This window comes from Solanum dulcamara, chromosome 12 (assembly GCF_947179165.1).
Source record: "Solanum dulcamara chromosome 12, daSolDulc1.2, whole genome shotgun sequence".
Lineage (NCBI taxonomy): Eukaryota > Viridiplantae > Streptophyta > Magnoliopsida > Solanales > Solanaceae > Solanum > Solanum dulcamara.
The window spans coordinates 19070145-19097134 of record NC_077248.1 but is presented as its reverse complement, the minus strand read 5'-3'; the positions used below and the strand labels follow the sequence as shown (position 1 = coordinate 19097134).

Here is a 26990-nt window from a genome sequence, read left to right as displayed (position 1 = left end):
GAGGCAGAAAGGGCATTGATATCATGATGAAATATTTTTCTTCTTTCAGCCAGCACAACATCGTCTTATTTGCTTGCTTCTTCTTCTTTGGAAGAACAATCATCTTTATCCATTGTTGATTGTTGTTGAGCCTCAGAACCCTCATCTGTTTGCCTAGGGCTTCAGGCTGTTTTTCTATCTACCATTGTGGCATCAGCCAATAAAGTTAATTTATTAGTAGATGCTTGTGCTTCTGGTGATTTTGTTGTTGTTGGTTCTTCTCTTTGGGATTGTGTGCTTATTCTTCTAGATTTTCTGGGAGTATTGCTTAAAGATTTTTTTTTTGTTTGAGCCATTTTATATACACATATGAGATAAAACACATAGATTAGCACAAGTAATTCTTCAATTAAATAGAAAAACAAACTACAATATATAATTTTATATTGTTTTTTTCAATGAGTGATTTGCTACATCAATTTAAGGAGTTTATGCAGAAATAATTTAAGAAGATGTAGCAACAACAACAACTTAAGGTAGAAATTTAAGAAATTAAAAGTACAGCTACTTAAGCAATTGCTTTAGAAATACTTAAGTTGTTACGATAACTTAAATGCAACTTAAAGAATAAAGAATTTAGTGTAAAAATTTCAATAATTGCTAGTGCAACACCTTAAGGAATTCTCAGTTGCAACTTAAGAGTTGGTTCATCAATTACTTAAGCTGCTACAACAACTTGTTGCATCAACTTAAATAGTTGCAAATCAAGGAATTTACTACATCAACTTAAGCAGTTGCTTCATCAATAATTTAAGTTGGTGTATCAACTTAAACAATTGCTTCATCAACAAATTAAATAGTAGCAACAACTTAAGGTTACAACTCAAGTAATTTACTACTTCAACTTAAGCAGTTGCTTCATCAACAACTTAAATAGTAGCAACAACTTAAGGTTACAGCTCAAGTAATTTACTACTTCAACTTAAGCAGTTGCTTCATCAACAACTTAAGTTGCTGCATCAACTTAAGGTATTTAATGAACCATTTTAAGAAGTTGCTTCATCAATTACTTAAGTTGTTGCAACAACTTAAGATTGCAAGTTAAGAAATTTGTTACAACAATTTAAGTGGTTGGTTCATCAACTACTTAATTTTTTGCGACTTATTAAGCAACCAATGATTATCATTCAACAGCTGAGAGGGAGGTTACAGCAAGTACCTCATCTGTTGAAAAAAATAAAATAAAATTTGAAATTTCTGCAGCAACTATACACCGTTTTACTTTTATTTTTTCTACTATGTCATTCATGCATAATTTATTTCTTCAAATTTTCATCAATGTCACACCATCACAATAATGAATACAATGTATTAGGGAAAAAAAACAACCACTATAAACTATAAAATATTTTGAGAAACAATAAACATAGCATACACACACAACATGCATATTTTTTTTTAAAAAAAAACTATGAAAACTCAATCTCAAAACCCTAATTATTTGAAGAAATTTTTACCTCTGTCACGATGACAATGTTGAGGACAAGAGAAGAAGACGACGAAAATAAACAGCAAAGCGCGAGGACGGAGATCTTTGGAATGGAGAGGAAGATGGAGAGAAACTGCTTCTTTTTTTATGAAAGAGGCAAGGATGACTGATTTGAAATGGGTCAGTTGGGGCCCTATTAGAAAAGTTAGTGTTTTTTAAAAGTTTAACAAATTTTAAAATTACACTTCACCCATTTAACTTAATTCCTTAATTAATAAATGATTTGACTTGGCTTTGTTCAATATGTCAATTTTTTTTAATTAGAGACTTTTTTGTCAATCTGACTCAATTTTCTCTTAGTTCTCGCCGCTGGTCCCTCTTTCCCTTTCAAGCACTTTCTCCATTGACAGGCGCTTGATCCATCATTTTTCGTGCAAACTTTGAAAACTACATATACGTCTCCATCTCCTCTTTCCTGTTTGATGTTTCAAGGACGTCCATACAGAAGGGACTGGCAAATCTTCTCCATTTTCAAGTAAATCTAAAGCAATCACATTTTCCTCTATTCGAATCACGTGAAGGTTTACAAGTTCGTCCAAAATCATCAACGTTCATATTCAGAGTGTAGACCGAAAATTCAAAATCCAAAATCCCGTCCAAATGGAACTTTAGTGTTATAAATACCTTCTCGAATCTTCAGCAAAACAAGTCTTTGAGCCATAGAAATACTGCTCATCTAACTCTGCTATCTATCATCTCTCTAAACACTTAGTATTTTTCCTCTTGATCTCTGCTCGTTTCTTTTTTATTCGAAGAAGGGGGAGATCTGAAGCCTCAAATGCTCCAGTTCACTGCCCTGTGGAAAGTAATTTCGACACCCCTGTGATTTTTATCGTGTTAGTTTATAAAATATGATGTTGTAGGTATTCTTTTCTGCCCGAAATGTGTGGAAATAATTTTCTTTTCTGGTGCCATTGTAGTAATATCACACATCATATATTGGTTAGATTAAACGTTGAAAGATTCGATTTAGAAATGTTGCCTTGTAAGTTTACTGATTATGTGTAGTTGACCCATGTTTATATTTCTTTTTTATCTTACAAAATCATCAATTTCTGTTTTGTTTAAATGTCTCACTATCTCGTTTCCCCCTGTTTTCAGCTTCTTCTTAAATATATTATATATTTTTATGAAGAATATGTAACCAATCTTATCATGAGATATTTGGTCGTTGGAAGTCATGTTTATTCAAAACGTTTCTTAACTGTTTATTGGTGAAAGCATGCACTAAATATCTCTGTTAAGCTCCAGAAACTATTTGTAAAATTGTTTGTTTAAGCCTCTTACTGCTTTAGATCTTATGAGCTCCGAACAAGTTTAAACATTACTTTAAAGGTTATGTTGAGCCATGTTTAAGTTAAGTAATTAATCTCAGCTTACTCTATGTAATCTCCCCTGTTTGTTGAATTGTCGGACACATAAATATGATTCTACTTGTTAAAAAATCACAATTGTTAGAGTTGCTTCATCTTTTAAATGTCAAAAAAATGTTTTTTTTGAGATTAGTGATTTGTTTCAGATTGCTATTTTGAAGTGTTAAATGATTTTTTTTGCGTGTTAGAATGCATCGCCTTGTGATTTGGTATCTTGAGTTATTTTGTTTTCAAATGGTGGGAAATAGAATGTGGTAGTACCATTATAATATTGTCTACTTACTACTTTATATACTAATTCGCCTCTCTAACTCTTTATTTCCTGTCTTTTGTTTGCATGTAAACTGGCGCCAAAGAGTCTCATATTGAGACTCGACGTCGCCACCAGATCCGTCACTTTCTTTCATTTACATGTCTTGTCCGAACAAAAATGAATCGGAACCACCTAAAACAATGAAGAACAGAGAGTCCCTTTGGACTTTTGGACTAATGGAACAGTTTCTCTCTCTTTTCAGCTATTCATTTTTCTTACTAACTATCGTCTTTACTGATTAATGTGTGTTTGGTTCTATAGTAAACTCATGATTGACTTTGCATGCTTATATGAAGTCTAAAGAAGGAATGAACTTTAGTCATTTAAGAAAACAAATTGGAAATGGCTCCAACGGACTTGGTATAAAAATAATAGTACTATACTTCTTGCAAAACCAAGCCATTCAAGACTTTTCTTTTATGAGCAATTTAACCTTTTATCATGTTTAAAGGTTTCAAAATCAGTTTATACGTCTCAAGTGCAGGAATCTTTTTTGATAATAAAAACTGAATGAGTATTTTGGTTCATTTAATTATCTTTACCAGATTCACGTATTTGAACTCATGTTTTTTTAAGTTAAGGAAGTTTACCATAATCTTTTAAAGATTTTTCTCCCAAATTTTGTTCAAGTTGAAAGCTCTAATTGAGAATTACTTTTTGTTCTAAACTGTTTTAGTCAACTCTTAGTTTTAACTTCATCTTTATAACTTCGATTTTGAAATTAGTGAACTATTAATACTTTATATTTGGAAAATTTATCTTATTTTTTTTTATAATTTATCCAAGTCTGATCGGTTAGCCATTTTTGTATGGATCTCAAAAGGATGCCTAACCTCTTCCCTTTAGGATTAATTGTACCTTTACCTTAGAATCTTCAATTGGTTAGATAGACTTTAAAAACGGAGTTAATATTAGATATTTTAGGTGCCCTTATACTAGTTAGGTGGCAACTCTTTAAGTTAAGTCATTTATTTTAGGAATCACCAATATGTTGTACTCTAATTTAACCTCGGTTAAACTTGGGTATAACAGTTGGGCGATTCCACTGGGGACTATTAGGTTCTAACCATAACAGACTTAGGTTAATAATTAAGTTTTAAAATATTTGCTTGTTTCATTTTAATTGTTTGCTTTATTTTATTTGCCTAATATTTTGTTTATCGTGTTTATGTGATATAAATTGCTTTTATGTTATTGTTTTATATAAATTGTTTATTTGTTATGTTTCAAACAAACTGCTATTTCGTTCATACTACCTCCAATTCTGGAAAACTCACACTATCACATGTACACGCGAGGTGTGTTTTGTGCACTCGAAAATTTCTTTCAAAAGATCCAATTTTAGGAGAGTTGGCAGAATAGCGAGGTGTCTGGATTATTTTTTGTGTGACCGCGTAGCCTTCTCACTAGAAGAGTCCACTTGAAAACCTTGTGTCTGGTAAACCCACTCTTAATCCACACAGGATAGACCTAAACCAAAGCCTTGTAAGAAACATTCATCATGTCAACCTAGAAAACTTAATACCTTTGGCATATTAAGTTCATTAGTCAACCTTACCAAACGTCCTAACGGGTCTACGACCCTAGGTGACAATTATCATACTTTATGTGCATTATTTGAAGGATAAATGTGTCAATTATATGGATCTATTACTCTCTCTATATAGATATTTGTTGGGAAAAAACTGTAACACCCCTCAAAATTTTCCCTAAGATTCGGATCCTTCTAGTGTACAGGTAGGATCGAACTCGAGTATTGTGAAGTATATGCATGAGTTAAGATGAGTTCCTGAGAAATTAAACAGTGTTAGAGGTGATGTGGGGTCACAAAGGACCCCTAGGACAAAGCTAAGCCCAAAAGATTCGTCGTGACTAAGTTTTAGGATGAGTTCGTATAAGGGGTCAACTTCTAATGACCCTACCTTTTGAAAGACGACAATCTGGGTGGCCCACAACCTATTAAATTAAAGGTCATCGAGTCTTCTTTCCAACGCCGCCAAGAATGTAATTTTTGGAGTTCGGAGTCAAAATATGATGATCCTAAGACGAACTAGCACGACAGGAATTTTAGGCCTGGGTTGCAATTGCTGGGAATCTGGACTTGGCTTCGTAGTGGCGCGATGCGCCACTATCGCGCCAGGAACACGCTTCAGTAGTTTGGTCCCTGGTGCGGCGCGCCACTACGATATGTGTAGGGTTTTCAAGCCTATTTTCCAGAACCCAGAAAATATGGCCTTGGCGCTGTAAGGGCGCGATGAGCCACTATCGCGCCAAGAACATGCCTCAGTAGTTTGGTCCTTGGCGCGGCGCGCCACTAACAGATGTGCAGGTTTTTAGGCCTAATCGACCTGGCGCTGCAATAGCGCAATGTACCACTATCGCGCTAAGAGCATTTTTAGCCTATTTTTCAGAAATTTGGAGAAAAGGCAATTTGGGAATTGTCCCAAATTATATATACTCGAGCCTTGGGCGTTTTGGGACCATTTTCAGCCTCTCCCTCTCTGTAACACCCCTCAAAAATTTTCCCTAAGATTAGGACCCTTCTTGTATATGGGTAGGTTCAAACTCGAGTATTGAGGGGGCTAGGATGAGTCCCCGAGAAATTTAAGGATGTTGGAGGTGATGTGGGGTCACAAGGGGCCCCTAGGACCAAATTAAATCCAAGAGATTCGTCGTGGCTAAGTCTTAGGATGAGTTCGTATAAGGGGTCGACTTCTAACGACCCTATATTTTAAAAGACGACAATCTGGGTGGTCCACGACCTATCAAATTAAAGGTCGTCGAGTCTTCTTTCCAATGCCACCAAGAATGTAAATTTTGAAGTTCGAAGTCGAAAGATATGATGATCCTAAGACGAACTAGCATGGCAGGAATTTCATTTTTGGGCCTGGGTTGCAACTGCTGGGGAAATAGCCTTGGCGCTGTAAGGGCGCGATGCGCCACTATCGCGCCAGGAACATGCCTCAGTAGTTTGATCCTTGGCGCGATGTGCCACTAAAAGTTATGCAGGGTTTTTAAAGCCTAATTTCCAAAATCCAGGAACAATGGCCTTGGCGCTGTAAGGGCGCGACGCACCACTATCGCGCCAGAAACATGCCTCAGTAGTTTGGTCTCTGGGGTGGCACACCACTACGAGGTGTGCAGGTTTTAGGCATAATCGGCCTGGCGCTGCAATGGCGCATCGCGCCAGGTGCATTTTTGCCTATTTTTCAGAACTTTTAAGATGGGGCAATTTGGGAATTTGTCCCAAATTATATATGTATCCTCCTTGAGCATTTGGAGACATATTTTTCAGCCCCCACACTCTCTCTAGAAAAGCCCTAGAAAACTCTCTCTTCTTCATCTTCTTCTTCTTCTCCATTCTCAACAAAGATTTGTCGCAAGAGCTTCAAGACTCCAAGTTCCCATTGAAGATCCAACAACAAGATTTTCTTCAAAGTCTTCACTAAGGTATGTAAGGTTATCTAAAACATGGGTTGAGTCCACCCATGTGCCCTATACCTTCTTTGAGGATAAATGCCCATAGAAATGGAGTTTCTTGCTAGGGTTGTGTTCAAATGAGTTTAGTTGTCTATTAGAGTGATTCTTGCTATGTTGATGAGGTTTAGTCAACAACTTCCAAAAAGAGTCTTTATGTGAGTATGAGTTGATGAAGATGAGTTGTTAAATATGTTTTATTGATTTTCTTAGCTATGTGGATTATGATAAAGGATCCTATTTTCTTAAAAATGATGCTTATCTTGAATTGTTAATTTAAAGCCTTGGAGTTGTGATGAGTTTCAAAGATTGATTAAATGGATAGAGGAAATGATTGGTTATGCTTACATGTTTCTATAAATATGCCTTTAAATTTCTCTTGAAAGATATGATTTAGAGATGATTGATTGTGCTAGAGTGGATGAGTTGACAAGGTTTAAATGAGACTTGTCAATATGATTTGATTGAGTCGATTGGATGGAGTTTTATGAGCATTAAGTCTTGGACGGAGTATCGAGCACCAAATTGGGTAAGAGTAAAGTCCATACTCGAACCCAATAACTACATCGCCAAACGTAGGAGGGGATTAAACCATTAAAGTCAAATGTTTCCCCAAAATATTTGTCCTAACATTATAGGACTTGGTTGGATTGGATCCGTGATTGGTTGACTCATTCATACCCTGTCAAGGCATGAACGGACACGGCAACAATGACGGCTTGTTGTACTGTCACTGGCTCATAAGTGATGGTTGTCGGATAAGAGAAACTCCCACATAAGTCTTGATAGTACTCTTAGTCGGATTGAGTTGAATGGTATGTGATTGGTCCCGTCTAAACCGTATTTTTGTTTAGACCTAGGACACTTGATTGAGTTGTTATTTCTCTTGAGTTGAGTTTCAAGTGGGTTTGATGTTTCCTTTATGTCATTTCATTCGGCCATTTTACGTACCAGTACATTCCACGTACTGACGCCATTTGGCTTGCATTATTTAATGATGCAGAGACAGGTACTAGAGATCGTCAACCGGCGCTCCGTTGAAGATCCACACCCACTCCCAGCTAGTAGTGAGTCCTCCTAGTTTTGGAGGATATTAAGCCCCTTTTGTATAGTTTTGATGTCATTTACATTGTCTTGATTGTTGGTAGCCATGGGTTTGTCATGGGCACCTTCTAGGTTATAGATAGATGCTTCATAGACCGGAGTGTAGAAATGTTGAATTGTTCTTTTGAGTAGACTTTTTAAAATTTCTTGTCGAGTTGATGATTGTGTGGCCTTTGGCCCTAATTTATGAATAGTATATCATTAATTGTGTTTTCCGCTAAGAGAATGTGATTGAATGAATGTGTGACTAGACTAGGTGGTTCACTCGGAGGTTAGAAATGGCCTTCGAGTGCTGGCCACGCCTAGGGTACCCTTCTGGGGCGTGAGTCTCTCTCTCTCTAAAAAGCCCTAGAAATCTCTCTTCTTCTTTTTTTTTCTCCATTTCCAACAAGAAATTGTTCCAAGAGCTTCGCCGACTCTTAGCTCTAGTCCTCAAGAGCCGTCTACTGCCGCTAGAATTCGAGAATTTCTAAGAATGAATCCACCGGCATTCACGGGTTCGAAGGTTGATGAAGACCTCCAAAATTTTATTAATGAGATGTGGAAAATTCTAAAAGCTATGCATGCTACAGAAATTGAGGGGGTTGAGTTGGTGTCTTATCAACTGAAGGATGTGGCAAATATCTAGTATAATCAATGGGAGCAAGGTAGGGGTGAGGATGCGGAACCTGCTAGGTGGGATGAATTTAAGGGAGCCTTTCTTGACCACTTCTTTCCCCAAGAATTGAGGGAAGCGAAAGTGGAGGAATTTATGAACCTGAAGCAAGAAGGTATGACAGTTAAAGAGTATGGCCTGAGGTTCATCCAGCTATCTAGGTATGCTCCAGAAATGATCCCAGATATGAGGTCAAAGATGAGGAAGTTCATCTCCGGATTAGGGAGGCATGTGAAGAAGGAGTGCAAAGTAGCATTGTTGATCTCGGACATGGATATTTCCAGACTAATGGTGTATGCTCAACAGGTGGAGGATGAAAAGAGAAAAGACAGAGAGGAGCATCTGAGCAAGAAGGCAAGATCAGTTGGGCATGAGAATGAGCAGAGGCAAAACAAGGGCAACAGGTCCTTCTTTCAGAAAAGGCCTCCAAATTATGCCTCATCTACCGCAAGTGCACCTATGCCGCAGAACAAGTATGATCGACAATGACAGAGTCGCCAGAATTTCAGACCTCAGGGTTCTCAATCCCAATCTAGCGTGGGTCAAGGTTCGCAAGAGAAGCCACCATGCGTCAAGTGTGGTAAGCTCCACTTGGGAGAGTACAGAGAGGGGAGGGACGGTTGTTATAAATGTGGCCAAATAAACCATTTTCAGAAAGAGTGGGCAGCATGGGGAGACAGGTCCCAGTTCTCTACTACTACACCACCGACTAGGGGTGATCAGAGGGGCACTACTTCAGGCACGAGGGGAGGTACAAACCGTTTATATGCCATGGGTAGTCGCCAAGATCAAGAGAACTCTCCAAACATCATGGCGGGTATGATTCGAGTCTCTTCTCTTGATTGTTATATATTGATGGATCTGGGTGCCATCCTATCTTTTGTGACTCCTTACGTGGCTAGTAAATTCAATAAAATTCCTGAATGCCTTTTTGAGCCTTTCAGTGTAGCTACTCCGGTCGGTGAGTCTATAGAGATTGCACTATGTCAATTCATCACAGGGATACCTTGGCCGACCTAGTTGAGTTGGACATAGTTGATTTTGATGTGATCCTTAGCATGGACTGGCTTTATATCTGTTATGCCTCTATTGAGTATAGAACTCAGGTTGTCAAGTTTAAATTTCCGAACGAAGCTGTCATAGAGTGGAGGGGTAGTCCTGTTATGCCTAAGGGTAAGTTTATTTCTTACCTTAGGGTCAGGAAGCTAATCTCAAAAGGGTGTATCTATCACATTGTCCGAGTGAAAGATGGGAATGTTGAGTCTCCATCTCTCGAGTCGGTCTCGATTGTCAATGAGTTTCTCGACATCTTTCCTGAGGATCTGCCTGGAGTACCTCCTGATAGGGAGATCGACTTTGGGATTGATATTCTTCCTGATACCCAGCCTATCTCAATCCCTCCATATAGAATGGCTCCAGCCGAGTTGAAAGAGTTGAAGGAGCAGTTGAAGGACTTACTAGATAAGGGATTTATTAGGCTGAGCATCTCACCATGGGGTGCTCCCGTCCTATTTGTGCAAAAGAAGGATGGGTTTCTTAAGATGTGTGTTGACTACAGGCAGTTGAATAAGGTCACCGTAAAGAACAAATACCCTCTCCCCAGAATAGATGATTTATTTGATCAACTTCAGGGTGCCACGTGTTTCTCAAAGATACACTTGAGATCCAGCTACCATCAATTGAAGGTGAGGGAATGTGATATTTCGAAGACCGCTTTTCGGACTCGTTATGGCCTCTTTGAATTTTTGGTCATGTTCTTTGGGTTGACAAATGCCCCCGCAGCTTTCATGGATCTCATGAACCGGGTGTTTAAATCATATCTTGATATGTTTGTGATTGTATTCATAGATGATATTCTGGTCTACTCCAAGAATGAAGAGGAGCATGCCTATCATCTTAGAGTCGTTTTACAAACCTTGAGAGACCAGGTATTGTATGCAATGTTCTCTAAATGTGAATTTTGGCTTGCATCAGTAGCCTTCTTAGGCCACATTGTATCTGGAGATGGTATTCAGGTTGACGCCTAGAAGATTAAAGCTATGAAGAATTGGCCCAGACCCACATCCCTGACAGAGATAGGAAGCTTCTTGGGTTTGACCGGCTATTATCAAAGGTTTGTAGAGGGATTCTCAGCCATATCATCACCATTGACTAAGTTGACTCAAAAGAAGGCTAAGTTCTAATGGTCCGATGCTTGTGAGGAGAGTTTCCAGAAACTGAAGGCCAAGCTAACCACTGCTCCTGTCCTGACCTTGCCCAATGGAACAAAAGGCTTTGTGGTCTACTGTGATGCATCCAGAATTGGTTAGGGTTGTGTGTTGATGTAAAGGGGAAGGTGATAGCCTATGCTTCGAGACAGCTTAAAGTTCATGAGAGGAATTACCTAACTCATGACCTTGAACTGGTAGTTGTGGTATTCGCGCTTAAAATCTGGCGCCACTACTTGTATGGAGTGCATGTTGACGTATTCACCAATCAAAAGAGCTTACAATATGTCTTCAGCCTGAAGGAACTCAACCTGAGGCAAAGGAGATGGCTCGAGCTACTCAAGGACTACGATATGAGCATCCTCTATCATCCAGGTAAAGCTAATATTGTTGCTGATGCTCTTAGCAGGTTGTCCATGGGTACCATTGCCCATGTGGAGGAGGGAATGAGGGAATTGGCGAAGAAGGTACATAGATTAGCCCGATTGAGATTTCGACTCGAAGAGGACCATGAAGGTGGAGTAAACATTCGAGATGGGTCTATGTCCTCACTTGTAGCAGAGGTAAAGGAGAAACAAGATCAGCATTCTGTTCTCCTCCGATTGAAGGAAGTTGTTCACAAACAAGAGGTAATGGTTTTTACCAAAGGGGGAGATGGTGTGTTGAGGTACCAAAATAGATTGTGTGTACCTGATGTTGATGATGTTTGAGAGAGGATTATGGACGAATTGCATAGTTCTAGATACTCTATTCATCCTGGCTCTACAAAAATGTATCATGACTTGAGGGAAATCTATTGGTGGAGTGGGATGAAGAGAGATATTGTGGAATTTGTCTCCAAGTGCCCGAATTGCCAATAGGTGAAAGTTGAGCATCAACGACCATGTGGCTTGGCTTAAAATATAGAAAGTCCGGAATGGAAGTGGGAGATGATCAACATGGACTTTATTACGGGTTTGCCGAGGTCCCGAAAATAACATGATTCAATTTGGGTGATTATGGATAGAATGACGAAATCAGCTCAATACTTAGCAGTTAAGACTACTGACACCGCAGAAGATTATGCGAAGTTATACATTCAAGAGATTGTCAGATTACATAGGGTTCCCTTGTCTATCATCTCAGACAGAGGAGCTCAATTCACTTCCCAATTTTTGAAATCCTTTCAGAAGGGATTAGGTTCGAAGGTGAACTTGAGTACGACCTTTCATCCCCAGACAGATGTCCAAGCAGAGTACACCATCCAGACATTGGAAGATATGTTGAGGGCATGTGTTCTTGACTTCAAGGGAAATTAGGATGATCACTTACCTCTCATAGAGTTTGCATAAAACAATAGCTATCATACAAGCATTCAAATGGCTCCTTATGAAGCCTTGTATGGGAGGAGGTGTAGATCACCCATTGGGTGGTTTTAAGTTGGTGAAGCTGAGTTGATTGGGCCTAATTTTGTTCATCAAGCCATGGAGAAGGTGCGAGTTATTCAAGAGAGGCTAAAGACAGCCCAAAGCTGCCAAAAATCATACACCGACGTGAGAAGGAGAGACTTAGAGTTTGAGGTGGGTGATTGGGTATACCTGAAGGTGTCGCCCATGAAGGGCTTCATGAGGTTTGGAAGGAGGGGAAAACTAAGTCCCCGATATATCGGCCCTTACCAGATTTCGAGGCAGATTGGGAGTGTTGCCTATGAGTTAGAGTTACCCTTAGAGCTAGCCTCTATTCATCTGGTGTTCCACGTTTTGATGTTGAAAAGTGCTTGGGCGATTCCTCGTTGGTAGTCCCCATGGATAGCGTTGGAATTAAGGATAGGTTATCTTATGAAGAGGTTCCAGTCCAAATTCTTGATCGCCAAATTCGCAAATTGAGGAACAAAGAGGTCGCCTCAGTCAAAGTCCTGTGAAGGAACCAATTTTTTGATGAAGCCACATGGGAAGCAGATGAAGCCATGAAATCTAAATATCCACATCTATTCATGCCTACCGAGGAGAATGTTGAAGGTAATGTCTATTTCCTTGACTTGAATTCATTTGTGCATTTTGGGTTTTGATTGATAATTATTTGAGAATTTGATTGGTTGAATGACTGAAAATTTTTGAGTGTGATTTGTACCGAGAGTCCATTCCTGGTTACTCGTCATTCGAGAACGAATGATCCCAAGGGGGAGATAATGTAACACCCCTCAAAATTTTTCCCTAAGATTCGGACCCTTCTTATATATGGGTAGGGTCGAACCCGAGTATTAAAGGGCGTATGCATGACCTTTGATGAGTCCCTGAGAAAGTTATGAATTTTGGAGGTGATGTGGGGTCACAAGGGGCCCCTAGGACCAAATTAAATCCAAGAGATTCGTCGTGGCTCAGTCTTGGGATGAGTTCGTATAAGGGGTCGACTTCTAACGACCCTATCTTTTAAAAGACGACAATTTGGGTGGCCCATGACCTATCAAATTAAAGGTCGCCGAGTCTTCTTTCCAATGCCACCAAGAATGTAAATTTTGAAGTTCGGAGTCGAAAGATATGATGATCCTAAGACGTACTAGCATGGCAGGAATTTCATTTTTAGGCCTGGGTTGCAACTACTGGGGAAATAGCCTTGGCGCTGTAAGGGCGCAATGCGCCACTATCGCTCCAGGAACATGCCTCAGTAGTTTGGTCCTTGGCGCGATGCGCCACTAAAAGTTGTGGAGGGTTTTTCAAATCTAATTTCTAGAACCCAGGAACAATGGCCTTGGCGTTGTAAGGGCGCGATGCACCACTATCGCGCCAGAAACATGCCTCAGTAGTTTGGTCTCTGGCACGGCACGCCACTACGAGGTGTGCAGGTTTTAGGCGTAATCGGCTTGGCGCTGCAATGGTGCGATGCACCACTATCGCGCCAGGTGCATTTTTGCCTATTTTTTAGAACTTTTAAGAAGGGGCAATTTGGGAATTTCTCCCAAATTATATATGTATCCTCCTTGAGCATTTGGAGACACATTTTTCAGCCCCCCACTCTCTCTAGAAGAGCCCTAGAAAACTCTCTCTTCTTCATCTTCTTCTTCTTCTCCATTCTCAACAAAGATTTGTCCCAAGATCTTCAAGACTCCAAGTTCCCATTGAAGACCCAATAACAAGGTTTTCTTCAAAGTCTTCACTAAGTTATGTAAGGCTATCTAAAACATGGGTGGAGTCCACCCATGTGCCCTATACCTTCTTTGAGGATAAATGCCCATAGAAATGGAGTTTCTTGCTAGGGTTGTGTTCAAATGAGTTTTGTTGTCTATTAGAGTGATTCTTGCTATGTTGATGAGGTTTAGTCAACAACTTCCAAAAAGAGTCTTTATGTGAGTATGAGTTGATGAAGATGAGTTGTTAAATATGTTTTATTGATTTTCTTAGCTATGTGGATTATGATAAAGGATCCTATTTTCTTAAAAATGATTCTTATCTTGAATTGTTAATTTAAAGCCTTGGAATTGTGATGAGTATCAAAGATTGATTAAATGGATAGAGGAAATGATTGGTTATGCTTACATGTTTCTATAAATATGCCTTTAAATTTCTCTTGAAAGATACGATTCAGAGATGATTGATTATGCTAGAGTGGATGAGTTGACAAGGTTTAAATGAGACTTGTCGATATGATTTGATTGAGTCGATTGGATGGAGTTTTATGAGCATTGAGTCTTGGAAGGAGTATCGAGCACCAAATTGGGTAAGAGTAAAGTCCATACTCGAACCCAATAACTACATCGCCAAATGTAGAAGGGGATTAAACCATTAAAGTCAAATGTTTCCCCAAAATATTTGTCCTAACATTATTGGACTTGGTTGGATTGGATCCGTGATTGGTTGACTCGTTCATACCCTGTCAAGGCATGAACGGACGCGGCAACAATGTCTGTTGTACTGTCACTGGCTCATAAGTGATGGTTGTCGGATAAGAGAAACTCCCACATAAGTCTTGATAGTACTCTTAGTCGGATTGAGTTGAATGGTATGTGATTGGTCCCGTCTAAACCGTATTTTTGTTTAGACCTAGGACACTTGATTTAGTTGTTATTTCTCTTGAGTTGAGTTCCGAGTGGGTTTGATGTTTCCTTTATGTCATTTCATTCGGCCATTTTACGTACCAGTACATTCCACGTACTGACGCCATTTGGCTTGCATTATTTAATGATGCAGAGACAGGTACTAGAGATCGTCAACCGGCGCTCCGTTGAAGATCCACACCCACTCCCAGCTAGTAGTGAGTCCTCCTAGTTTTGGAGGATATTAAGCCCCTTTTGTATAGTTTTGATGTCATTTACATTGTCTTGATTGTTGGTAGCCATGGGTTTGTCATGGGCACCTTCTAGGTTATAGATAGATGCTTCATAGACCGGAGTGTAGAAATGTTGAATTGTTCTTTTGAGTAGACTTTTTAAAATTTCTTGTCGAGTTGATGATTGTGTGGCCTTTGGCCCTAATTTATAAATAGTATATCATTAATTGAGTTTTCCGCTAAGAGAATGTGATTGAATGAATGTGTGACTAGACCAGGTGGTTCATTCGGAGGTCAGAAATAGCCTTCGAGTGCTGACCATGCCTAGGGTACCCTCTCGGGGCGTGACTCTCTCTCTCTAAAAAGCCCTAGAAATCTCTCTTCTTCTTCTTCTTCTTCTCCATTTCCAACAAGAAATTATTCCAAGAGTTTCGAGACTCTAAGTTTCCATTGAAGACCCAACAACAAGGTTTTTTGAAGAATCTATTCTAAGGTATGTAAGGCTATTCAAAGCATGGGTTGAGTCCACCCATGTTCCCCACTCTTAGTTGAGGTTAGATGTCTATGAGAATGGAGTTTCTTGATATGGTTTATGTTTGAATGAGTCTTATCTCCTATTAATTTGATTCTTATTATGTTGAAGTTGTAGAGCTAAGAATTTCTAAAACCTTCATGTTAGCACGAGTTGATCGAGATAGTTTGTTAATATGCTTGTTTGATTTCCTTAACCATGTGATTATGTTGAATGTGTCATTTTCCTTAAATGTGTTATCCCTCTTAAATTGTTGGTTTAAAATCTTAGAGTGTGATGAGTCATAAGGAGGTGGTAAATGAGGATAGGAATGATTTGTTATGTTTGTGGGAGGTTATAAATGCTTATATAAATTAGGCTTAATTGAGTTGATTGGAGGATAGAATTGACGAGTGAACAATGTCCTAAAGGAGACCTGCTATTATGACTTGATTGAGTTGAAATGAGAATAGAGTTGATGAGTTGGGAAAATTCTAAATGAAACTAGCCATGAGGGCTTGTTTGAGATGATTGGAGGGAGTCTTATGAGCATGGAGTCATGTGAGGAGTATTGAGCACCGAAGCGGGTGAGAGTATAGTCCATACTCGAACCCCAGAAACTATGCCACCAATGTAGGTAGGGATGGAATCATTAAAGTCAGATGCTTCCCGTTAGATCGAACCGTTAAAGTCGGATGTTTCCCATTTTATTTTCCTGAAATAATAGGACTTGACTAATCGATGGAATCCATGATTAGGGAGGCATTCAAGCCCTGTCAAGGTATGGATAGACGTGGCAATAGCGTCTGATTGTTGTACTATAACTGGCTCATAAGTGATAGTTGTCGGATAAGAGAAACTCCCATTTAGGTCTTGATAGTACTCCGAGTCAGTTGAGTTGAATGACATGTGAATTGGTCCCGTCTAAACCATTTTTTGTTAGACTTAGGACACTTGAGTGAGTTGTCACTTCTTTATTAGTTGAGATTTCCGAGTTGGTTGACCCTTTTCTAATGTTGTTTTATTCGGCCATTTTACATACTCGTACATTACACGTGCTGATGCCATTTGGCCTGCATCATTTCATGATGCAGAGATAGGTACCAGAGATCATCAACCGGCACACTATTAAAGATCTTCACACTACCAGCTACTTGGTGAGTCCTCCTAGTTTCTGGAGGATGTTGAGCTCCCTGTATAGTTTTGTGTTGTTTCCTTTATTTTGATTGTTGGTATCCATGGGCTTGTCATTGGCATCTCCTAGACTTTGATAGAGGCTTCATAGACAAGAGCGTGCAGAGGTTGGACTGTTATTTTGAGGAGTCTTATTATATTTATTTTGTTGAGTTGATAGTGTTTGGCCTTCGGCCCCATAATATGAATAGTGTGTTTAAGATTGAATCCTCCATTGAGTGAATGTGATTGAATAATAGTGTGACTGAATTACGTGGTTCGCTTGAAGCCCAAAAATGGCTTTCGAGTGCTGGTCACATCTAGGGTACCCTCCCGGGGTATGACAAATATGGTATCAGAGCCCAGAGTCAAGAGTCCTAGGGAGTCTATGAAGCCGTGTCTAGTAGAGTCTTGCTTATGGGTGTGTTGTGCACCACACTTTTAATCAGGAGGCTATAAGACATTAGGAATTGTTTCACTTCTTTCATACTCTGAATTCGTGCGATAGAGTTAAACTCTATAAAACTCCTTTCTAATTAGTGCATTTATACATTACAGATAATGCCTCCTAAACGTACGGCTAGCCGGAGGAATGTTGATAACGCTGAGATGCCCCAGTCATTGGTATGCCCATCGAGGGCTAGAGGCCGACCCGCAAGATATGCGGAGGCACCCGAAGTGCCTGCTACTCCACTTGCACCCACTTCAGAGATAGAGTTTCGAGGGGCGATTGCTATGCTCACTCAATTAGTGGTTGCCCGGAATGGTAACCAGAGTTTCCCGACTCTTAGCTCTAGTTCCCAAGAGCCGTCTGCTGCCACTAGAATTAGAGACTTTCTAAGAATGAATCCACCGACATTCACGGGGTCTAAGGTTGATGAAGATCCCCAAAATTTTATTGATGAGATGTGGAAAATTCTGAAAGCTATGCATACTACGGAAATTGAGGGGGTTGAGTTGGTAATTTATCAACTCAAAGATATGGCACGCATTTGGTATAACCAATGGGAACAAGGTAGAGGTGAGGATGCTGAACCTGCTATGTGGGATAAATTCGAGGGAGCCTTTCTTGACCACTTCTTTCCCCGAGAATTAGGAGAAGCGAAAGTGGAGGAGTTTATAAATCTGAAACAAGAAGGTATGACTGTTAAGGAGTACAACCTGAAGTTCATCCAGCTTTCCAGGTATGCTCCATAGATGATCCCAGATATGAGGTCGAAAATGAGGAAGTTCATCTCCAGATTAGGGAGACATGTGAAGAAGGAGTGCAAAGCAGCATTGTTGATCTTTGACATGGATATTTTCAGATTGATGGTGTATGCTCAACAAGTGGAGAAAGATAAGAGAAAGGACAAGAAGGAGCATATGAGCAAGAAGTCAAGGTCAGCTGGGCATGAGAATGAACAGAAGCAGAATAAGAGCAATTGGTCCTTCTTCCAGAAGAGGCCTTTTAACTATGCCTCATCCACAGCAAGTACACCTATGCCGGAGAACAGGTATGATTGGTAGGGACAGAGTCGCTAGAGTTTTAGACCCTAGGGTTCTTAATCCCAGATTAGTATGATTCAAGGTTCAAAAGGGAAGCCACCATGCGGCAAGTGCGGTAGGCTCTACTTGGAGGAGTGTAGAACGGGAAGGGTTGGTTGTTATAAATACGGCTAAATGGATCATTTTCAGAGGGAGTATCCAATAAGGGGAAATAGAGCCCAGTATTCTAACACCGCACCACCGGCTAGAGGTAATCAGAGGGGCACTACTTCAGATATGAGTGGAGGTACAAACCATTTATATGCCATGGGTAGCCGCCAAGATAAAGAAAACTCTCCAAAGGTCATGACGGGTATGATACAAGTCTTTTCTCTTGACTATTATGTTTTGATAGATCCGAGTGCCAGACTATATTTTGTGACTCCTTACGTGGCTAGTAAATTCAATAAAATTCCTGAATGCCTTTTTGAGCCTTTCAGTGTAGCTACTCCTATTGGTGATTCTGTCTTAGCTGAGAAAGTCTATAGGGATTGTACTGTGTTAATTCATCATAGGGATACCTTGGCCAACTTAGTTGAGTTGGACATGGTTGATTTTGATGTGATCCTTGGCATAGACTGGCTTTATGTCTGTTATGCCTCTATTGATTGTAGGACCCAAATTGTTAAGTTCAAATTTCTGAACGAGGCTGTCATAGAGTAGAAGGGGAGTACTGTGGTGCCTAAGGGTAAGTTTATTTCCTACCTTATGGCCAGGAAGCTAATCTCAAAAGGATGTATCTATCACATTATCTGAGTAAAAGATGACAATGTTGAGACCCCATCATTTGAGTCGGTTCCGATTGTCAACGAGTTTCCGGATTTCTTTTTTGAAGATCTGCCTAGAGTCCCTCCTAATAGGGAGATTGACTTTGGGATTGATGTCCTTCCTGATACCCAGCCTATCTCAATCCCTCCCTATAGAATAGATCCGGCTGAGTTGAAGGAGTTGAAAGAACAGTTGAAAGACTTGTTAGATAAGGGATTCATTAGGCCGAGTGTCTCACCATGGGGTGCTCCAGTCCTATTTGTGCGAAAGAAAGATGGATCCCTTAGAATGTGTATTAACTACAGGCAGCTGAACAAAGTTACCATAAAGAAGAAATACCCTCTCCCTAGAATAAATGATTTATTTGATTAGCTTCAGGGTGCCACCTGTTTCTCAAAGATAAACCTAACATCTGGCTACCATCAGTTAAAGGTGAGGGAGTGTGATATTCCAAAGACAGTGTTTCGGACCCATTATGGCCACTTTGAATTTTTGGTCATATCCTTTGGGTTGACTAATGCCCCCGCAGCTTTTATGGATCTCATGAATTGGCGTGTTTAAATCATATCTTGATATGTTTGTGATTGTATTCATAGATGATATCTTGGCCTAATCCAAGAATGAGGAGGAGCACACCCATTATCTTAGAGTCATCTTGCAAACTCTAAAGGACCAAGTATAGTATGCATAGTTCTCCAAATGTGAATTTTAACTTGCATCAGTGGATTTTCTAGGCCATATTGTATCTAGAGATGGTATTCAGGTTGATGCTTAGAAGATTGAGGCAGTGAAAATTGGCCCAGAACCACATCCCCGATAGAGATAAAGAGCTTCTTGGGTTTGGCTAGCTACTACCAAAGGTTTGTAGAGGGATTCTCATCCATATCATCACTCTTGACCAAGCTGACCCAAAAGAAGGCTAAGTTCCAATGGTCCGATGCTTGTGAGGAGAGTTTCCAGAAATTGAAGACCAAGCTAACCACTGCTCCTGTCTGGACTTTGCCTGATGGAACAGAGGGATTTGTGATCTATTGTAATGCATCTAGAGTTGGTTTGGGCTGTGTGCTAATGCAGAGGGGAAAGGTGATAGCCTATGTTTCAAGACAGCTTAAGGTTCACGAGAGAAATTACCCAACTCATGACCTTGAACTGGCAGCTGTGGTATTTGCCGTTAAAATTTGGCGCCACTACTTGTATGGAGTGCATGTTGATGTATTCACCGATCATAATAGCTTACAATACGTCTTCAACCAGAAGGAACTCAACCTGAGGAAAATGAGGTAGCTTGAACTACTCAAAGACTATGATATGAGCATCCTCTACCACCAAGATAAAGCTAATGTTATTGCTGATGCTCTTAGCAGATTGTCTATGGGTAGCACTACCCATGTAGAGGAGGGAAGGAGGGATTGGCAAAGGAGGTACATAGATTAGCCCGATTAGGAGTTCTTCTGGAAGAGAATAGTGAAGGCGAAGTTACTATTTAGGATGGGTCTACATCCTCACTTGTGGCAGAGGTAAAGGAGAAACAAGACCAAGATCCCATCCTTCTCTAATTGAAGGGAGTTGTTCATAAACAAGAGGTAATGGTTTTTACCAAAGGGGGAGATGGTATGTTGAGGTACCAAAATAGATTGTGTGTACCTGATGTTGATGATGTTCGAGAGAGGATTATGGATGAAGCGCATAGTTCTAGATACTCTATTCATCCTGGCTCTACAAAAATGTATCATGACTTGAGGGAAATCTATTGGTGGAGTAGGATGAAGAGAGATATTGCAGAATTTGTCTCTAAGTGCTCGAATTGCCAACAGGTGAAAGTTGAGCAATAACGACCATGTGGCTTATCTCAAAATATAGAAAGTCCGGAATAGAAGTGGGAGATGATCAACATGGACTTTATTACGGGTTTGTCGAGGTCCCAAAAACAACATGATTTGATTTGGGTGATTATGGATAGAATAACGAAATCAGCTCACTTCTTGGCAGTTAAGACTACTGACACCGCAGAAGATTATGCGAAGTTATACATTCAAGAGATTGTTAGATTGTATGGGGTTCCCTTGTCTATCATCTCAAACAGAGGAGCTCAATTCACTTCCCAATTTTGGAAATCCTTTTAGAAGGAATTAGGTTCGAAGGTGAACTTGAGTACAACCTTTCATTCCCAGACAGATGGCCAAGTAGAGCACACCATCCAGATATTGGAAGATATGTTGAGGGCATGTGTGCTTGACTTCAAAGGAAATTGGGACGGTCACTTACCTCTCATAGAGTTTGCATATAATAATAGCTATTATGCAAGCATTCAACTGGCTCCTTATGAAGCTTTGTATGGAAGGAGGTGTAGATCACCAATTGGATGGTTTGAAGTTGGTGAAGTTGAGTTGATTGGGCCTGATTTTGTTCACCAAGCCATGGAGAAGGTGAGAGTCATTCAAGACAGGCTAAATACATCCCAAAGCCGCCAAAAATCTTACATCGATGTGAGGAGGAGATACTTAGAGTTTGAGGTGGATGATTGGGTGTATTTGAAAGTGTCACCCATGAAGGGCGTCATGAGATTTGGAAGGAAAGGGAAGCTCAGTCCTCGATATATTGGTCCTTACCAGATTTTGAGGTGGATTGGGAGAGTTTCCTATGAGTTGGAGTTACCCTCAGAGCTAACCTCTATTCATCCGGTATTCTACGTTTTGATGTTGAAGAAGTGCTTAGGCGATCCCTCGTTGGTAGTCCCCATTGATAGTATTAGAGTTAAGGATAACTTATCCTATAAAGAGGTCCTGATCCAAATTCTTGATCGCCAAATCCGCAAATTGAGGAACAAAGAGATCGCCTCAGTTAAAGTCCTGTGGAGAAATCAATTTGTTGAGGAAGCCACATGGGAAGCGGAGGAAGACATGAAATCTAAATATCCATATCTATTCGTGCCTACCGACGAAAATGTTGAAGGTAATGTCCATTTCCTTGACTTGAATTTGTTTGCGCATTATGAGTTTGATTGGTTAATTGACTGAATTCTGATTGTGATTTATGCCCCGAGTCTATTCTTGGTTAGTCGTCATTCGAGGACGAATGATCCCAAGGGGGAGATAATGTAACACCCCTCAAAATGTTTCCCTAAGATTTGGATCCTTCTTGTGTACGGATAGGATCAAACTCAAGTATTGTGAAGTATGTGGATGAGTTAAGATAAGTCCCTTAGAAATTAAGCAGTGTTAGAGGTGATGTGGGGTCATAAAGGACCCTTAGGACCAAGCTAAGCCAAAAGATTTATCGTGACTAAGTTTTAGGATGAGTTCATACAAGGGGTCGACTTCTAACGAACCAACCTTTTTAAAGACGAAAATCTGGATGGCCCACGACCTATTAAATTAAAGGTCATTGATTCTTCTTTCCAACGCTGTCAAGAATGTAATATTTGGAGTTTGGAGTCAAAATATATGATGATCCTAAGACGAACTAGCACGACAGGAATTTTAGACCTGGGTTGCAATTGCTGGGAATCTGGGCTTGGCGCCGAAGTGGCGCGATGTGCCACTATCGCGCCAGGAATACGCCTCAGTAGTTTGGTCCCTGGAGCGGCATGCTACTACGAGGTGTGCAGGGTTTTCAAGCCTATTTTCCAGAACCCAAAAAATATGGCCTTGGCGCTGTAAGGGCCTGACGCACCACCATCGTGCCCAGAACATGCCTCAATAGTTTTGTCCTTGGTGCGGCGCGCCACTAACAGATGTGCAGGTTTTTAGGCCTAATCGACCTGGCACTGCAATGGCGCGACCCGCCACTATCGTGCTAAGAGCGTTTTCAGCCTATTTTTTAGAATTTTGGAGAAAGGTCAATTTGGGAATTGTTCTAAATTATATATACTCGAGCCTTGGGCATTTTGGGACCATTTTTAGCCTCTCCCTCTCTCTTAAAAAAGCCCTAGAAATCTCTCTTGTTCTTCTTCGTCTTCTTCTTCTTCTTCTCCATTTCCAACAAGAAATTGTTCCAAGAGCTTCAAGCCTCCAAGTTTCCATTGATGACCCAACAACAAGGTTTCTTCAAGAATCTATTCTAAGGTATGTAAGGCTACTCAAAGCATGGGTTGAGTCCACCCATGTTCCCCACTCTTAGTTGAGGTTAGATGTCCATGAGAATGGAGTTTCTTGATATGGTTTTGTTTGAATGAGTCTTGTCTCCTATTAATTTGATTCTTATTGTGTTGAAGTTGTTGAGCTAAGAATTTCTAAAACATTCATGTTAGTATGAGTTAATGGAGATGGTTTGTTAGTATGCTCGATTAATTTCCTTAACCATGTGATTATGTTGAATGTGTTATTTTCCTTAAATGTGTTATCCCTCTTGAATTGTTGGTTTAAAACCTTAGAGTGTGATGAGTCATACGGAGGTGGTAAATGAGGAGAGGAATGGTTTGTTATGTTTATGGGAGGTTATAAATTCTTATTTAAATTAGGCTTAATTGACTTGATTGGAGGATAGAATTGACAAGTGGATAAGGTCCTAAAGGAGACTTGCCATTATGACTTGACTGAGTTGAAATGAGAATAAAGTTGATGAGTTGGCAAAATTCTAAATGAAACTAGCCGTGAGGTCTTGTTTGAGATAATTGGAGGGAGCCTTATGAGCATGGAGTCATAGGAGGAGTATCGAGCACCGAAGCGGGTGAGAGTATAGTCCATACTCGAACCCCAGAAACTATGCCGCCAATGTAGGTAGGGATGGAACCGTTAAAGTCGGATGCTTCCCGTGGGATCGAACTGTTAAAGTCGGATGTTTCCCATTTTATTTTCCTGAAATGATTGGACTTGACTAATCGATGGAATACATGATTAGGGAGGCGTTCAGGCCCTGTCAAGGTATGGATGGATGTGGAAACAGTGTCTGATTGTTGTTCTATCACTGGCTCATAAGTGATGGTTGTCGGATAAGAAAAACTCCCATTTAGGTCTTGATAGTGCTCCGAGTCAGTTGAGTTGAATAACATGTGAATTGTTCCGGTCTAAACCATTTCTTGTTAGTCTTAGGATACTTGAGTGAGTTGTCACTTCTTTATGAGTTGAGATTTCCGAGTTGTTGACCCTTTTCTGATGTTGTTTTATTCGGCCATTTTACATACTCGTACATTCCACGTACTGACGCCATTTGGCCTGCATTATTCATGATGCAGAGACAGTTACCAGAGATCATCAACCGGTGCACCGTTGAGGATCTTCACACTTCCAGCTACTTGGTGAGTCCTCCTAGTTTCTGGAGGATGTTGAGCTCCCTGTATAGTTTTGTGTTGTTTCCTTTATTTTGATTTTTGGTAGCCATGGGCTTGTCATTGGTACCTCCTAGACTTTGATAGAGGCTCCATAGACTAGAGCGTGGAGAGGTTGGATTGTTTTTTTGAGGAGTCTTATTATATTTGTTTTGTTGAGTTGATAGTGTTTGGCCTTTGGCCCCATAATATAAATAGTGTGTTTATGATTGAATCCTCCATTGAGTGAATGTGATTGAATGATAGTGTGACTGAATCAGGTGGTTCGCTTGAAGGCCAGAAATGGCTTTCTAGTGCCGGTCACATCTAGGGTACCCTCTCGGGGCGTGACAAAAACACTAACTATTTATTGCAGGTAATTTTAAGATGTTCAATTGGTGGCCAAGACCCCAAGACGGTCAAGAAGATTAGTGGAGATAATAGTTTTAATAACTTAGATCTAGATTTATGTTGTATTGCTCATGAATTCCAATGTATACATTTTATTTCCATTTTATTGTAAAGCTTAAGTTATTGAGAGTTTGGAATGATACATAAAATACACGTTTATCCTTCAAATATTCGTTTGGCCTATCTCTGGCTCAAAGAGGTCCCTTTGCATAATAAAATGTGATAATATGTTTATTCTATGTGTTACAATGTGTTTATTTTGTAATATTTTATTCTTATTACATACTAACTTGTGTTTCTTTTTTGCTTTTCTTTCTTTTGTTATACAAAAATTATTTTTTAAAATATAAAGGTTGACTTGTGCTAAAAGGGGAACTGGCGGAGCATTTATACTTCACACGCTCTCATGCGAAGAAATCAGCTACAAACTCACTACTTTTTACTTGGGCAACAAAAAAGACTCGTTCTAAAATGGAGAAAAATATGAAAAATGTGACCACTTCATCTGAGCCACCTTTTACTTTACCCATCACAAGTGATCCGGCCACCTCGAAAGAATCAGAAACAACTCCATAGACCATTCCTTTTTAGAGCAACGAATTATCGAACTAAGTCTAATAGTACTTCAGAACTAGTCATTGTCTCAAACTCTACTAAATATGACTCCATCTCTCGAGGTTCTAAGAGTATGTCGATGCCACCTATATTCCCAAATTTTGATGAGCTTAACCAAGTGCATTAGTTTACCACTTCTCAACCTATTCAAAATGCACCATCCATCCACAAGTTACTCAAAATGCTCCTCATGTTTGCACAGTCACTTCTTCAAAGGCTCAGTACATACTAGTGGCACATGATGCTAATAATACACAATAAGTTCTGCCAGTGTATACTTATAACACAGCTCCACCTATGATGCAAATTCATGAACTGTGTCTCCCATATGTTGATCATTATGTTGAAACCGAGAAGGAGGAAAGGGCTTTTAGTGATGAAATGATAAACAAGAAACTTAAAAGTTTCAAAGATGATGTGAGAAGTTTGCGCGGGCTTGGTAGTAACCAAAGTGTAAGATATGAAGAGTTATGTGCTTTACCTGAGGTAGAGTTGCCACCGGGTTACCACATTCCTAAATTTGGAAAGTTGGATGGATCTAGAAATTCTTTCTTTCACTTGAAGATCTATAGCGAAAAGCTAATTGGCGTAGGAAAGAATGAAGGGATTAGAATCAAATTGATCAACCAAAGCTTAAGTGGGAAATCTTTAGAGTGGTATTCTAAGAAAGATACAACAAAATGGTGTACATGGGATGACTTGACAAATTCTTTTGTGGATCACTAAAAGTTTCATATTGAGATTGCTCCTGTCAGAATCTCGATAACAAAGTTGAATAAGAAATCAACTGAGTCATTTCGAGAATATGCTATAAGGTGGAGGGAAGAAGCATCTAGGGTACACCCACTTATGGAGGAAGCATAAATGTTCACTTTTTTCATTCAGGCACAAAACACGAATATTATGAAGAAAGCTCATAATGGGTGAAAAAACTTTTGCTGAAGTGATCAAAGCTAAGTAATTAGTTATATTATCCATGAACATATTGAACAATATAATAGAGAAGTAAAGATTGTAAATACCGGTATTGTACTTCAAGTGGAAATGCGGACAATTGATTGCTTGGTAGCCATAAAAGCGGTTATGTTTTTAGATCTCGCATTGAAAAATCAAAGGCATGATTAAAGATGGCATCAACAATGGAAGGATAACAAGTCTAGCAGCATTACAGTCTATCTGTAAGGCCCTTGAAAATGGTGCTCTTGGAAGTGGAAAGAAAAAAGAGAAAGAAGTTACTGCTGTAATGTCTCTAGGAGGTACTTCATATCACTATCAACAACCTTAACAACACCAATATTGTGCTTCACATTCACAATACCTCTAATATTCCTCACATCCATACTACTAAGCTTCATCATCTTACCAACCTCATCCACCACAAATTTCATACCCTATCTATAATACACATCTAACATATCGAGCTCCACGACCACCAATATATCAACCCCAACCACCACAATTCTATCATCAAAATAATGCACTCGCACCTCATCCAAATAGACTTTATCAAAATTTTACACCATTAGGGGAGCCATTGAGTGTTGTGTTTGAAAGGTTGCAAGCTTCAAGTTTGTGGTATCCTATGGAAGGTAGAATTCTAGACCCATTGCCAAGAAGTTTTGATCCATCTAAAACAAGTGCATACCATTCAGGGGTTAAAAAACATTCCACTAATAGTTGCTACGCATTAAAATACACGGTTGAAGATCTAATTGATTTGAAACAAATCATAGTCAACAGCTAACACAAAATGTGAACAATTATCCACTCCCGAATCATGAAGGTGCCTCAGTGAATATGATTAGAGTAGATGAGGGTGATGATGATCCGATCAAATTTAT

The 26990-nt window shown here is 39.7% G+C and overlaps 1 long non-coding RNA gene across 1 annotated transcript; it reads left to right on the top strand.

Annotated features, from left to right (window-relative positions):
- Nucleotides 1-1962: 1962 nt before the first annotated feature.
- On the top strand, nt 1963-24702 carry LOC129877171 (uncharacterized). The gene is made up of 2 exons (XR_008763483.1): nt 1963-2333; nt 24500-24702. It is a non-coding gene; the product is annotated as an uncharacterized LOC129877171 (long non-coding RNA).
- Nucleotides 24703-26990: the final 2288 nt, after the last annotated feature.